This window comes from Schistocerca nitens, chromosome 6, assembly GCF_023898315.1.
Source record: "Schistocerca nitens isolate TAMUIC-IGC-003100 chromosome 6, iqSchNite1.1, whole genome shotgun sequence".
In the NCBI taxonomy this organism is placed as follows: domain Eukaryota; kingdom Metazoa; phylum Arthropoda; class Insecta; order Orthoptera; family Acrididae; genus Schistocerca; species Schistocerca nitens.
Window position 1 is genome coordinate 165,830,140 of NC_064619.1, and position 13,328 is coordinate 165,843,467.

Genomic DNA, 13,328 nt, shown 5'->3' on the forward strand with positions numbered 1-13,328 from the left:
GTGGTTTTCCAATTTTTCATTACTATGTTTAGGAACTGTATCAATTTAGGATCTATTTTGTATATTTCCAATATTTGTAGTAAGCATGAGTGGGGTACACTATCAAAAGCTTTTTGGTAATCAATGTATGCGTAGTGTAGCGACCTTTGTTTAGTTTTAGCTTGATATGTCACCTCTGCATCTATTATCAGTTGCTCTTTACATCCTCGTGCTCCTTTGCAACAGCCTTTTTGTTCTTCATTTATAATTTTGTTCTGTGTTGTATGTGTCATTAATTTCTGTTTAATGATTGAAGTTAATATTTTGTATACTGTTGGTAGGCATGTTATGGGGCGATATTTAGCTGGGTTCGCTGTGTCTGCTTGATCTTTAGGTTTCAGATAAGTTATTCCATGTGTAAGTGTATCAGGGAATGTGTATGGGTCTGCAATGTAACTGTTAAATAATTTAGTTAGATGTGAATGTGTTGAGGTGACCTTCTTTAACCAGAAATTTGCTATTTTATCATTTCCAGGGGCTTTCCAATTGTGAGTAGAATTAATTGCTTGGGTGACTTCATGTTGCAAAATTATCACTTCAGGCATTTGTGGTATCATCTTGTATGTGTCTGTTTCTGTTTGTATCCACCGTGCATGCCTGGTATGTTGTACCGGGTTTGACCATATGTTGCTCCAGAAGTGTTCCATGTCTGTTATGTTTGGTGGATTGTTTATTTTAATGTGTGTGTTATCTATTGTCTGGTAAAATTTCTTTTAGTTTGTGTTGAATGCTTGGTTTTGTTTCCTTCTATTTTCACTTTTTTTGTATCTTCTGAGTCGTTTGGCTAATGCTTGTAATTTCTGCTTCTTTTCGTCTAATTGCTCTGTCGCTTCTTGTTGTGAGATTTTACCTAACCTTTTTCGTTTTTTTCCGAGATTTCATTTCTTATAAATTGTGTTAGCTGTCCGATGTCTTTTCTCAGTTTTTCTATTCCGATCTGTAGCCTGTGTTGCCATGCTGGTTTTGTGGGTTTCTTCTGTGTGTTGGTTGGTTCTGATCTCTGTCTAGTGTGTATATTTAGTGTAGTGAGTGCTCCTATATAAACCAGTAGTTGTAACTCTTCCATAGTTGTGTTTTCATTTATTTTGTTGTGTATGATTGTGTTGATAGTTTTTATTGTTGTTTCGACTTGTGGGTTATTTGGTGGTCTATGCAAGAATGGTCTAATGTCTGTATTTGTGTCTTTGTATTCTATATATGTTAGCTCAATTTTTTCTTCTATATCTAGCATCTGTGTCACTTCGTGTTCTATTTGTGCTTGTTCTGGTGGCTGTCTTAAGATTTCGTTTTCCTCTGATTGTTTAATTGTTGCGTGTTGTTCTTTGTTTGTTTGCTCTGGGATGTTTGAGTCCATTACTGTATTTTCTTCTTCTTCTGATTGCACATTATTTTGTTCCAGTATTTGTTGTACTTGTTGTTTGATGTTTTCTAATTCTGACTGGGGTATCCTGTTATTTTTGATTATTACACGGATCTGATCAGCTAGTCGTTGTTCTGTTAAAAATTTTAATTCTGGGTATCTGGTAATAAATGTTGTGTATACTTGTGATCTGTATCCAGTTGTGTTGGTTCCTAGGTTTGTTGCTTGGTAATAACAGAACATGAGGTGTCGATTAACTTCGTCTGACCATCTCATCCTCTGTCTTTGTTTTCCTTCCAGGGTGGTTGCAGGAAGCATATCCTACAAAACACCTCTATTTGGATTTAAATCATTTTTCCGGTTGGCTAGCAGTGTCGTTACCATTGTGGGCGGGCATAGGGTTCAAGCGTCGTCCCCGACCATGACGGCGCTTGTCCGAGGCTTCATTAGTTCTGTCCTGAACCAACTAATCACACTAAAAGGGGGGTTAGCCCTATTAGTGGTTTGTTCTTTTCGTCGCCTTTTACGACTGGCAGAACATACCGGAGGCCTATTCTTTATTATTATTATTATTATTATTGCCGTTGTTCAGTTGTTGTTAAGATACATATTATAAAATACGGCGTGGGAAGTCTTGGGAAGACCTTGAAGCACCACTGAATCCAATTTAATGAAACAACTAAGACTTAAGCACGGTAGAAAGCACTTTTCAAACGGTAAGATTTTTTCAATACCGCTACTAGTTACAAGACAAATTTTATGGTATATGCACTTCATTATAAGGTACTAAAAGTCGCTATACCTTCAGAGCCCTAGTTCATCGTTAGATGATCATTTTGCGTACCTCTTACACTACTGTACTATCTTTAACCGAAATTCCGTAACGTCAGCTATGCGACATTTCGTCTCCGAGGTTTCGGTTCCGTTATTCGTGTTCCGATTCCTGCCTAATAGATGTAAGACACAGAATTATTGTCTGTTGCAAACTTAAGTTTGTAAACTTTTACGTGATTGATACTATTTTACCACTTCACAATTACTGCGCTGCTGACTGTACCATATGAGTGTTTCAGAGTCTGTACTGAAATAGGTGGTTTTTCCTCATATCCTGCCAAAGTGTAAATCGGGTTGCTCCAAAACAATTCGTACCCGCAAAACGTCTGTGTTGTTTGTTTACGTAAGTCCACCTTCTGATGGATCTGCCGTCATGCGACAAAGGTAATGGTTAGTTTAATTACAGCTGTTTCTATATTGTAATTAATATTCTAAATCGCGGTTAGACGCGTCCTAGATGAGGTCTTTCAGAACTTCTGTTTCATCAATAGGATGAGCGCTGGGTATTTAACTGTGTGAATGAAACTTGACATTCTTCGTTACAACCATTCTATTTTATCTGTCCATTAAATTCTGGTTTCATAGTTTTCTGTAATGTTGAATAGATTGGTTGTTTATTGAATATGTCTTGTTATAGCTTAACTTGTGCGGATAGTTGAGTCCAAAACAGTCTCTCCGTTTCTTGACTAGTTGCGAGTTTGACCGACATACTTCCGATGTTATTTTACTGTCTGCACTCCAGATTTGTGGTACGTGTTTTCAGGTTTCTCCTGTTCATGAACATTATTGTATGGTATATTATTACTTCGAAATTAAATCGTCACTTTTTTTCTAAAACGCTTAGCAACGAGCTGAGGTATATTGCCATGGTAAGGTAAGCAACTGCATGAGAGATTACATTTAGCTTAATGTGGAGGGAGGGAGAGAGAGAGAGAGAGAGAGAGAGAGAGAGAGAGAGAGAGAGAGAGAGCACGGTTATCCATTTTTACTTGTCAGTTCTTTCTATGACGCGTCAACGTTGAGCTTTAACGTGTCGTAGAGGGATTCAGTTATCTCTGTAAAACATAGGCGTGACAGTGGCTGCTTCATGACTTCTTGGGTGGGTAGAAAGTTTATGAACACTGGTGTCTGTGGCAAAGTGTTCCTCGTATGTTTTTAAAACATGATTCACTGTCCCGAACAGTCACAAGTAGGTACCGGTTTCGTCGGTCACTGGCCAGTTTCAGATCTACAATATGGACATCAATAAAATTAAACTTGAAACTATATCGTTAACGCCGGCCTGTGTGGCCGAGCGGTTCTAGGTGCCTCGGTCTGGAACCGAGCGACCGCTACGGTCGCAGGTTCGAATCCTGCCTCGGGCATGGACGTGTGTGATGTCCTTAGGTTAGTTAGGTTCAAGTAGTTGTAAGTTCTAGGGGACTGATGACCTCAGATGTTAAGTCCCGTAGTGCTCAGAGCCATTTGAACCATTATTATACAGTTAACGTAAAAATTAAAACGTGTGAAATAGAATAACAACAGAACAAGCATTCAGTCTCTTGCTCATTGAGAGAACAATATTGTTAACAGATATCAGATTCGGGGGCTGAGTAGTCCAGTGAACAACTGGCACTAACTGTATCGTGCGAGCTTCTAGAATTTCCGCGCGCAACGGTCTGATTGGCTAAATTAAATGCTCATTAATTGGAAACTGTGCAAGATATGGAATTTATTTCTTAACTTAATTCTCAACACAAAAAACCCTGCGACTCTCTTACGAGCTTTTCAGACTGTTCTGGTCAAACCCGTATAAAGGGTAATTTCCTAGTGAGCATGTACTAACTTTTCATGTATTCTGTGCCACACACATTGACATGTTGGAAAAAAATTTAAAAGTGCATGTATGACAGTTTTTAGTCGACACAGTGTATTAAACTGTATTGAAATGTGTGAAAATAGTAACCGTATATTAAGTTAAAGATGCTGTGCATCTGTGACCAGAAGATATATTACTTAAAATTGTATGAGTGCAAGCCAATAAGTATACAAAATTTCAGTTTTAAAACCCTTTAAAGTTTTACAGTGTGTGTCGTAAAAGTGTGATAGCTTTGATTATTTTATGCTCAACTCGAGGAAATGTTTGTTACATATTCTATGGTGTTTATTGCGATGGATGCTATGAAACAAGCTGTACAAATTATTGATCGGTTCTGTACCATACTGCGTGTAGATGGTATTAACGTGTGTGGTAAGAGATTAATGTGGAATTCTGGCTATGGAAAGTTTTGAAAAATTTGACATGTCACCTGTGTGCATACATGTATGGTAACATCCCACGATGTGGTCGTCCATTGCTAGGACATGGACAAGGATGGCTCTAATTACAGATGTCGGAGGGTAGGTACTAGTTCATTTATTTATTTTAAACATCTGTTACAGTCACACAAATACCTATGTGTAATACACAAACAAAGAATTACTCCGGAGGCCGTTGTTTTTTACACTACTGGCCATTAAAATTGCTACACCAAGAAGAAATGCAGATGATAAACGGGTATTCATTGGACAAATATATTATACTAGAACTGACATGGGATTACATTTTCACGCAATTTGGGTGCATAGATCCTGAGAAATGAGTGACAAAAACAACCACCTCTGGCGGTAATAACGGCCTTGATACGCCTGGGCATTGAGTCGAACAGAGCTTGGATGGCGTGTACATGTACAGCTGCCCATGTAGCTTCAACAAGATACCACAGTTCATCAAGAGTAGTGACTGGCGTATTGTGACGAGCCAGTTGCTCGGCCACCATTGACCAGACGTTTTCAATTGGTGAGAGATCTGGAGAATGTGCTGGCCAGGGCAGCAGTCGAACATTTTCTGTATCCCGAAAGGCCCGTACAGGACCTGCAACATGCGGTCGTGCGTTATCCTGCTTAAATGTAGGGTTTCGCAGGGGTCGAATGAAGGGTAGAGCCACGGGTCGTAACACATCTGAAATGTAACGTCCACTGTTCAAACTGCCGTCAATGCGAACAAGAGGTGACCGAGACGTGTAACCAATGGCACCCCATACCATCACACCGGGTGATACACCAGTATGGCGATGACGAATACACGCTTCCAATGTGCGTTCGCCGCGATGTCGCCAAACACGGATGCGACCATCATGATGCTGTAAACAGAACCTGGATCCATCCGAAAAAATTACGTTTTGCCATTCGTGCACCCAGGTTCGTCTTTGAGTATACCATCGCAGGCGCTCCTGCCTGTGATGCAGCGTCGAGGGTAACCGCAGCCATGGTCTCCGAGCTGATAGTCCATGCTACTGCAAACGTCGTCGAACAGTTCGTGCAGATGGTTGTCGTCTTGCAAACGTCCCCATCTGTTGACGAAGGGATCGAGACGTGGCTGCACGATCCGTTACAGCCATGCGGATAAGATGCCTGTCATCTCGACTGCTAGTGATACGAGGCCTTTGGGATCCAGCACGGCGTTCCGTATTACCCTCCTGAACCCACCGATTCCATATTCTGGTAACAGTCATTGGATCTCGACCAACGCGAGCAGCAATGTCGCGATACGATAAACCGCAATCGCGATAGGCTACAATCCGACCTTTATCAAAGTCGGGAACTCGATGGTACGCATTTCTCCTCCTTACACGAGGCATCACAACAACGTTTCAGCAGGCAACGCCGGTCAACTGCTGTTTGTGTATGAGAAATCGGTTGGAAACTTTCCTCATGTCAGCACGTTGTAGGTGTCGCCACCCGCGCCAAACTTGTGTGAATGCTTTGCAGAGATAATCATTTGCATATCACAGCATCTTCTTCCTGTCGGTTACATTTCGCGTCTGTAGCACGTCATCTTCGTGGTGTAGCAATTTTAATGGCCAGTAGTGTACTATCAGACAGTTCAGTATGCACTATGCACCATGAGCGGAGCTGTTCCTTAACTGGGAGTGTTGCGTCTGTTTTCCTGTAGGGCGACTGTGGTAATTATTGCTGACAAGTTGTAGCCACGCAGATTAGGTTGTGTGTTAATTATTGTGCCCCGTGCCGCCACGTTGTCTGTAATTGCGTCAGTGGGGCGGCGTGCGTCCCCACACACTGCTGTATCGGCGGCAGACTGAGTGGTTACCGGCGGCGGGCTGTCGTGCCGGCGTAATTGATTAGCAGCGGGTGGCAGCGGCCGTCACATACGTGTGTCTCGTGCACTGCAGGTGCGTACGCCAGCCGTAATTGACGTCGCAAGCTCGACGAAGGCCCGCGTAGGGTCACACGTCAGTGCTCGCTTTTGCTTTCGAATCTCTCTCTCTCTCTCTCTCTCTCTCTCTCTCTCTCTCTCTCTCTCACTCACAGACACACACACACAGCGCGCAGTTTGCATTTTGTCCAGCTCACCGTCTCCCTTTTCTACTCGGTTCACTCGCTTTCGCCACCCTACTGCAAAGCGGACTAGCTTTTGGCGACATTCCTTTATTCCAAGAAAATGGCCGTCATTGCGGCGGGCACACTGTCGCCAGGTAGGTGGTGGGGGTGAAGGGGGGGGGGGGAGGGGACAATGTTTCGTGTGCCTGCGGTCCTCTGGCCCTCCTTCTCGTGAAAAACCAGTGACCAATTTCTGCCCCCGCAGCCGCCGTGTTTTTCGCGCGCGGCGAAATGAGCACGCCGAGGGTGGCCTTGGTGAAGAGAGCATGATAGTCCCGAGAACGGAATAATCTCACTAAAGTGCGAGCGGAAATAACGGACTGAGGTGCAAAAGGAGAAGCGGGCCGTTTGCGTTTCTTGCTGAAGCACTAGCTAGCCAAAATGTGGCGCCTAGTAGTTTGTTTCTTTGCTGCTTTCTGTAGTGGCGTAGCAAGACAGCCACGCCACTCGGAGGTAGCCGAAAGGCACGCGTTTAAATACACGCAGACCGGCTTGTGGTCTGGAACAGGACGATGTCTTTAGAATTGCAATAAAGTAAGAAAATCTTGTAATACTTAACTTTAATCCATAATCGGTGTACATCGCTCTTGTACAGATATAATCTCCATTTTTATATACACTGGTAATGGCGCCTTGCTAGGTCGTAGCCAATGACTTAGCTGAAGGCTATGCTAACTATCGTCTCGGCAAATGAGAGCGTATTGGTCAGTGAACTGTTGCTAGCTACGTCGACTGTACAACTGGGGCGAGTGCCAGGACGTCTCTCTAGACCTGCCGTGTGGTGGCGCTCGGTCTGCTATCACTGACAGTGGCGACACGCGGGTCCGACGTATACTACCGGACCGCGGCCGATTTAAAGGCTACCACCTAGCAAGTGTGGTGTCTGGCGGTGACACCACACTTTCCGTTTTCCATTATTGTAGAAATCGACATCTACAAAGACCGTTGTAAAGTTAAAGGGGAACTATGTGAAATCTAAACGCAATGGATTGGCCGTTCTAGCAAAAAGCAGTACCACACCTAACAAACTGTTTAAAACTCACCACGGTGCCAGTTAATGTTTTAACGCGTGCGGCAGTTTACTAAGTTACACACAGGACAATGAGTTCCAAGTACGTGCAAAACAGTTCGATTCTAACCATGACAATCACAGACCATTCGCATAAGCATTATCACGACTGTTTTTTGCTACCCAGTGAAGCTAATAGTATTAACAGTCTAAAATTTTGTTTCATAGCGTCCATATCAAAATTTAGTTTAGCTTACGACGGAAAAATAAGAACGACGTCGAAAATTTTTGCTTCTCTCTGTTTAGCACGTTCAGACGACACATAAGCATGTCACGACGCTGCACACCTGCTCAATGTAAATCTTCGACTGCCGTTGTCGATATCGCTCTCGCAACACAATTCGTACAACAGTGCTGCATATTACCCTCTGTTCCATACAGCGCATTTCGCAAAAAGTATTACAAAAAAGATAAAACATACATTGACACCTTAGCATACTCAGTTAAGAGTTTTATGTAGAAATACTAATAAAGCATAAAACAATTAATTTCATAGCATAGAAAACATTAACAAATATTCTAAACCATCGATGATACGTGTGCAGAGTAAATGAAACAGGAGAAAAGAAATAAAAAAAAGCAAAAACATAAATTCTCTCATAATTAGCAATATCTTCACACAGTCATCCAGATTCAAGCTTTCCTCAATTTCCCTAAATCGCCTGACGCATTTTCTAGAAAAGGGACTGCCGGTTTCCTTCCCCGTCCTTCCCTAATACGAGCTTCTGCTTCACCTATAATGATCTCGAAGTCGACGTGAAGTTATGCTTCAGGTTTCTTCCTTCAGATGAAAACTTCAATTATTTACTATTATGCAAATAAGGTAATAACAGAAAAATTGCAGGTACATCATTTCTAAACGTAATCTTCATGACGTGGAATGCGCGCACTTTCCATCACTTCTGAAGTGAATGGGTACGCAGTGCGGATAATTCCTTTGGCAATTAGAATTATATATTAATACCTTCAGCTTCTGACGGTCGTTGATATATATATCAACGGGGACAGGTGAAAATGTGTGCCCCGTCCGGGACTCGAACCCGGGATCTCCTTCTTACATGGCAGACGCTCTATCCATCCGAGCCACCGAGGGCACAGCGGATAGTGCGACTGCAGGGACTATCTCGCGCACGCCTCCCGCGAGACCCACATTTTCACCTTATGTGTCCACACACTACATTCGTAGTGTCCCTAACCAACACACTCATCGTGGAAGACATTCTTACCAAGTCCTGTAAGAGTTCGGGTAATATGTGTGCATCCGCGCAGAACTAGGTCACGGCCGGTATTGCCAGAACTATGTACTTACATGGATATGGTGTCTGTTCTTTCGGACGTGTCCGAAAGAACAGACACCATATCCACATAATTATATAATTCCTTTCTCTGTGAATGCAACCACTCATGCACTGCGGTTTTCAGCTTTCCATCGCTTCTCAAGCACTTGTCTCCCAGCGGTTCTGGAAGCCATCCGAACATAGGGGAGCCACGCGGGGTTTGATGAGACACAATTCCATATGCTGTATTGCTGCTGAGATTGAGCGCACAGTCAAAATTATAGGATTGTGATTTATCTCTTGCTTTTATCACATACTAGTTGTAAATAGATAGAAAAATGTGCTATCAGGAAACACAACATATCCCCTACAAAAAATACGTGTAATTAAAACAGTTTCTTTATGTTGTAGAACACTGATGATGCCGAATATGAGTAGGCGAAACGTTATCGGTTAAAAACAAAATAAACTTGCAGTTGCAAAAGATGGATCAATTCTAATCTCCACTGAAGCGCCAGAGAAACTGGTACAGACATGCTTGTTCAAATACAGAGATATGTAAACACGCAAAATACGGCGCTGCGGTCGGCAACGCCTATATAAGACAAGTGTCTGGCGCAGTTGTTAGTTCGGTTACTGCTGCTACAATGGCAGGTTATCAAGATTTCAGTGAGTTTGAACGTGGTATTACGGTCGATGTACGAGCGATGGGACACATTATTTCTGAGGTAGCGATGAAGTGTTGATTTTGCCGTGCGACCATTTCACGAGTGAACCGTCAATATCAGGAATGAGGTAAAGCATCAAATCTCTGACATCGGTGCGGCAGGTAAAAGATCCTGCAAGAATGGGACGAACGACGATTGAAGAGAATCGTTCAACGTGACAGAAGTGCAATTCTTCCGCAAATTGCTGCAGATTTCAGTGCTGGACTATCAACAAGTATCAGCATGCGAACCATTCAACGTAACACGATCGATATAGGTGTTCGGAGCCAAAGGCCCACTCGTGTACCTTTGATGACTGCACACGAGAAAGCTTTACGCTTCGCCTGGGCCCGTCAACATCGACATTTGACTGTTGATGACTGGAAACATGTTGCCCGGTCAGACGAGTCTCGTTACAAATTGTATCGTGCGGATTGATGTGTACGGGTATGGAGACAACCTCACGAATCCATGGACCCTGCATTCAGCAGGGAACTTTAAAAGCTGGTGGAGGCTTTGTAAGGGCGTGGAACGTGTGCAGTTCGAGTGATGTGGCACCCCTGATACGTCTAGATACGACTCTGACAGGTGACACGTACGTAAGTAGCCTGCCTGATCACCTGCATCCATTCATGTCCATTGTGCATTCAGACGGACTTGGGCAATTCCAGGAGGACAGTGAGACACACCACAGGTCCAGAATTGCTACAGAGTGGCTCCAGGGACACTCTTCTGTGTTTAAACATTTCCGCTGACCACCAAACTCCCCAGACATGAACATTATTGAGCATATGTGGGATGCCTTACGACGTGCTGTTCAGAAGAGATCTCCACCCCTTTGTATTCTTAAGGATTTATGGACAACCATGCAGGATTCATGGTGTCAATTCCCTCCACCACTATTTCAGACATTAGTCGAGTCCATGCCACGTCGTGTTGCGGCTCTTCTGCGTTCTCGCTGCAGACCTACACGGTATTAGGCAGGTGTACCAGTTTCTTTGGTTCTTCAGTGTACAATATAAACGTACTAAAGTAGCAACTGAGAGACAATAGCTGCAAATGCTAACGCCGTCCGCGGTGGCCGAGCGGTTCTAGGCGCTTCAGTCCGGAACCGCGCGACCGCTACGGTCGCAGGTTCGAATCCTGCCTGGGGCATGGATGTGTGTGATGTCCTTAGGTTGGCTAGGTTTAAGTAGTTCTAAGTTCTAGGGGACTGATGACGTTAGATGTTAAGACTCATAGTGCTCAGAGCCATATGAACGATAACCAAATGCTAACAATATTTTAGGGAAGTGCTCATGTATCATTTTCATCAGTTTCACTCTAACAGCATGCGTCGCAAAAGTGGTGGAACAGAGGACCATTAGACCAGTCCCTTTGTGTTAAGATATTTTTCTAGAAGGTTGAGAAGAATAAGATACTTTACTTTCGGTGCAGGGCTGTGAGGTCTTTTAAAGTTACTGGCTAGTAACTAATTAATTTTAAGCTGTTTCTTGAGCTTATTTAGATATAAATTGATTTAGTGGCGTGCTTTTGAAGAATGGCGCCATATTTAGGGCCAGAAAGGCGGCGCCTTCATAAATGCTTTGACTTTTACTAGTGTGGCAGTACTCGCCGTTCGGCTGCTTACACGTACACTACCTGATCAAAAGTATATGAACATCTATTAGGCTTAATGCGAGGTGTGTCCGCTTTTCGCCTCCATGACGGCTTCAGATCTACTGGGAGTCACTTTCAGTGGGGTTTCAGAATGTGTGTGGAGGAATGGCAGCCCATTCTTCCTCGAGAACCGAAACTAGGGACGGTAGCGGTGTTGGGCGCTTGAGTCCGGAGCGAGATCGACGTTGTAATTCATCCCAAAGGGTCAGGACAGCCCATTTCATAGTCCACAAACCACAGATGCTGCTGTATGTCAGTATGCATTAGTATGCTGATGCAAACAGTTATCGTCTCCGAACCGTTGCTCTACGGTACGCAGTACGCAGTGCTATAAGATGTGTTAGTATTCTTCTGCATTTAGCGTTTCCTTAAGCACGATCTGGGCACCACACCCTAACCACGAAAAACACTCCCATACGGTAACATTGCTTCCTTTGGAGCTCATTGTTGGCGTTACACTTGAAAGCTTACGTTCTCCATGCATTAATGGTACCCTAACCGAAACAACAGATCACCACAGGGAATGGCGTGATTGGTCACTCAAAATCACTCGTTTCCGGTCATCCACCGTCCAGTGCTGTCGCTTCTTAAACCGCCTCAAGCGTCCCTCAGCGCTGATCACAGAAATGTGTGGCTTCTGAAGAGCTGCTCCACCACTGTCCCCCATTATTTTCAACACGCTGCGGACCGTCATTATGCTGACAGGACTGCTGGTAGCACTTTGAAACTCAAGAGTCATTCCTTCCACCGATTTAATGCTATTTTTTACAACCATTCTCCGGAATGCTCGCCGCTCTCTTGCTCGTAAATACAGCAAGACTGCCTGATGATGGCTTAGCTGTGGTTGTTAACTTCGCGTTTCCACTTCACAGTCACATGACATACAGTTTTGAAAGGGTTCAAGTGTCCCTGACGGATTTGATAGTCCAGTGACATCCAGTGACTTGACGGAGTCACTGAGGTTCCCTAAGCGACCCACTCTGCCGTTGCTGCTTCCCTGCTGACAACACAGCACAACATTCCCCACCTCCTCCTGTACTGGCAGGTTCGCCTCTCGTTACACCTACCGGCCAGTTCCCCCCTTAACGAAGGGGTGTCCGGATACTTCACATCAGATGGTGTACATACTACAGAACAACTGTATTGCAGAGGGTGAGAAGTTCTTTGCACCAGTATTAGCTATCTTATCTCCTTTTCAATTTGCGTACTGAGAGGACGAAAAATGGCCGTGTAACGTGTGTATCACTCGGCACGCGCCTCATTCTCCCTTATACGCACACGAGATGTGCGGTGGAGGCAGCAGATTTGTAGAGAACTCGTCCTCCAGTACTGATTCTGTAAATTTACTAAGTGTCCAGCTGGAACAACGTCGTCTTTCTTCGAAACATTGCGATTGACATCCCGCGAGGATCACTGGAACACTTCGGTACGCTCTCTACCGGCCCATCTCCGCGACCCTAGCACCGCGTCTCTGACACTCATTGGATGCTTGGTCTCGTGCCAAACGCTACCACAGAACTCTAAAATCGGTTGCAGCAGCATCTCTTATGAGTTTTCCTTTACTGAAAGAGTTATGTTAATATCACTGGAGACCTTACTTCATTGATAAGAGTCATAAAATTGGAAACCTATTGGCATTTCATCGTCACTCGACACTCCGTTTTGTTGTTGATTGCCCTTTCAGTACCTGAATATGGAAAGCAGAGAGAGAACCTATTCGGTTAATTCTTTGCACAGTTGGTCTTGCGGAAAGAATGGATAATTGATGTGGATTCAATAATTAAAATTTGCGTTTTTACATAATGCCACCAATTCTAAAATACGTTGTGGAACATCTACTGACGAGTCAACAGTTTCTACACTTCTTGTCGTCAACTCATGCTGGTTTTTCATTAGGAAAATTCTAAAATCTGAAACAAATTTATTTTCAATAGGACAGTGGAGAGGATATTTAAATTTGTTTA

At 43.7% G+C, this 13,328-nt stretch overlaps 1 non-coding gene across 1 annotated transcript; it reads left to right on the forward strand.

Moving 5' to 3' along the window:
• Positions 1-3,513: 3,513 nt before the first annotated feature.
• On the forward strand, positions 3,514-3,597 carry Trnap-ugg (transfer RNA proline (anticodon UGG)). Its single transcript has one exon. It is a non-coding gene; the product is annotated as a tRNA-Pro (tRNA).
• Positions 3,598-13,328: the final 9,731 nt, after the last annotated feature.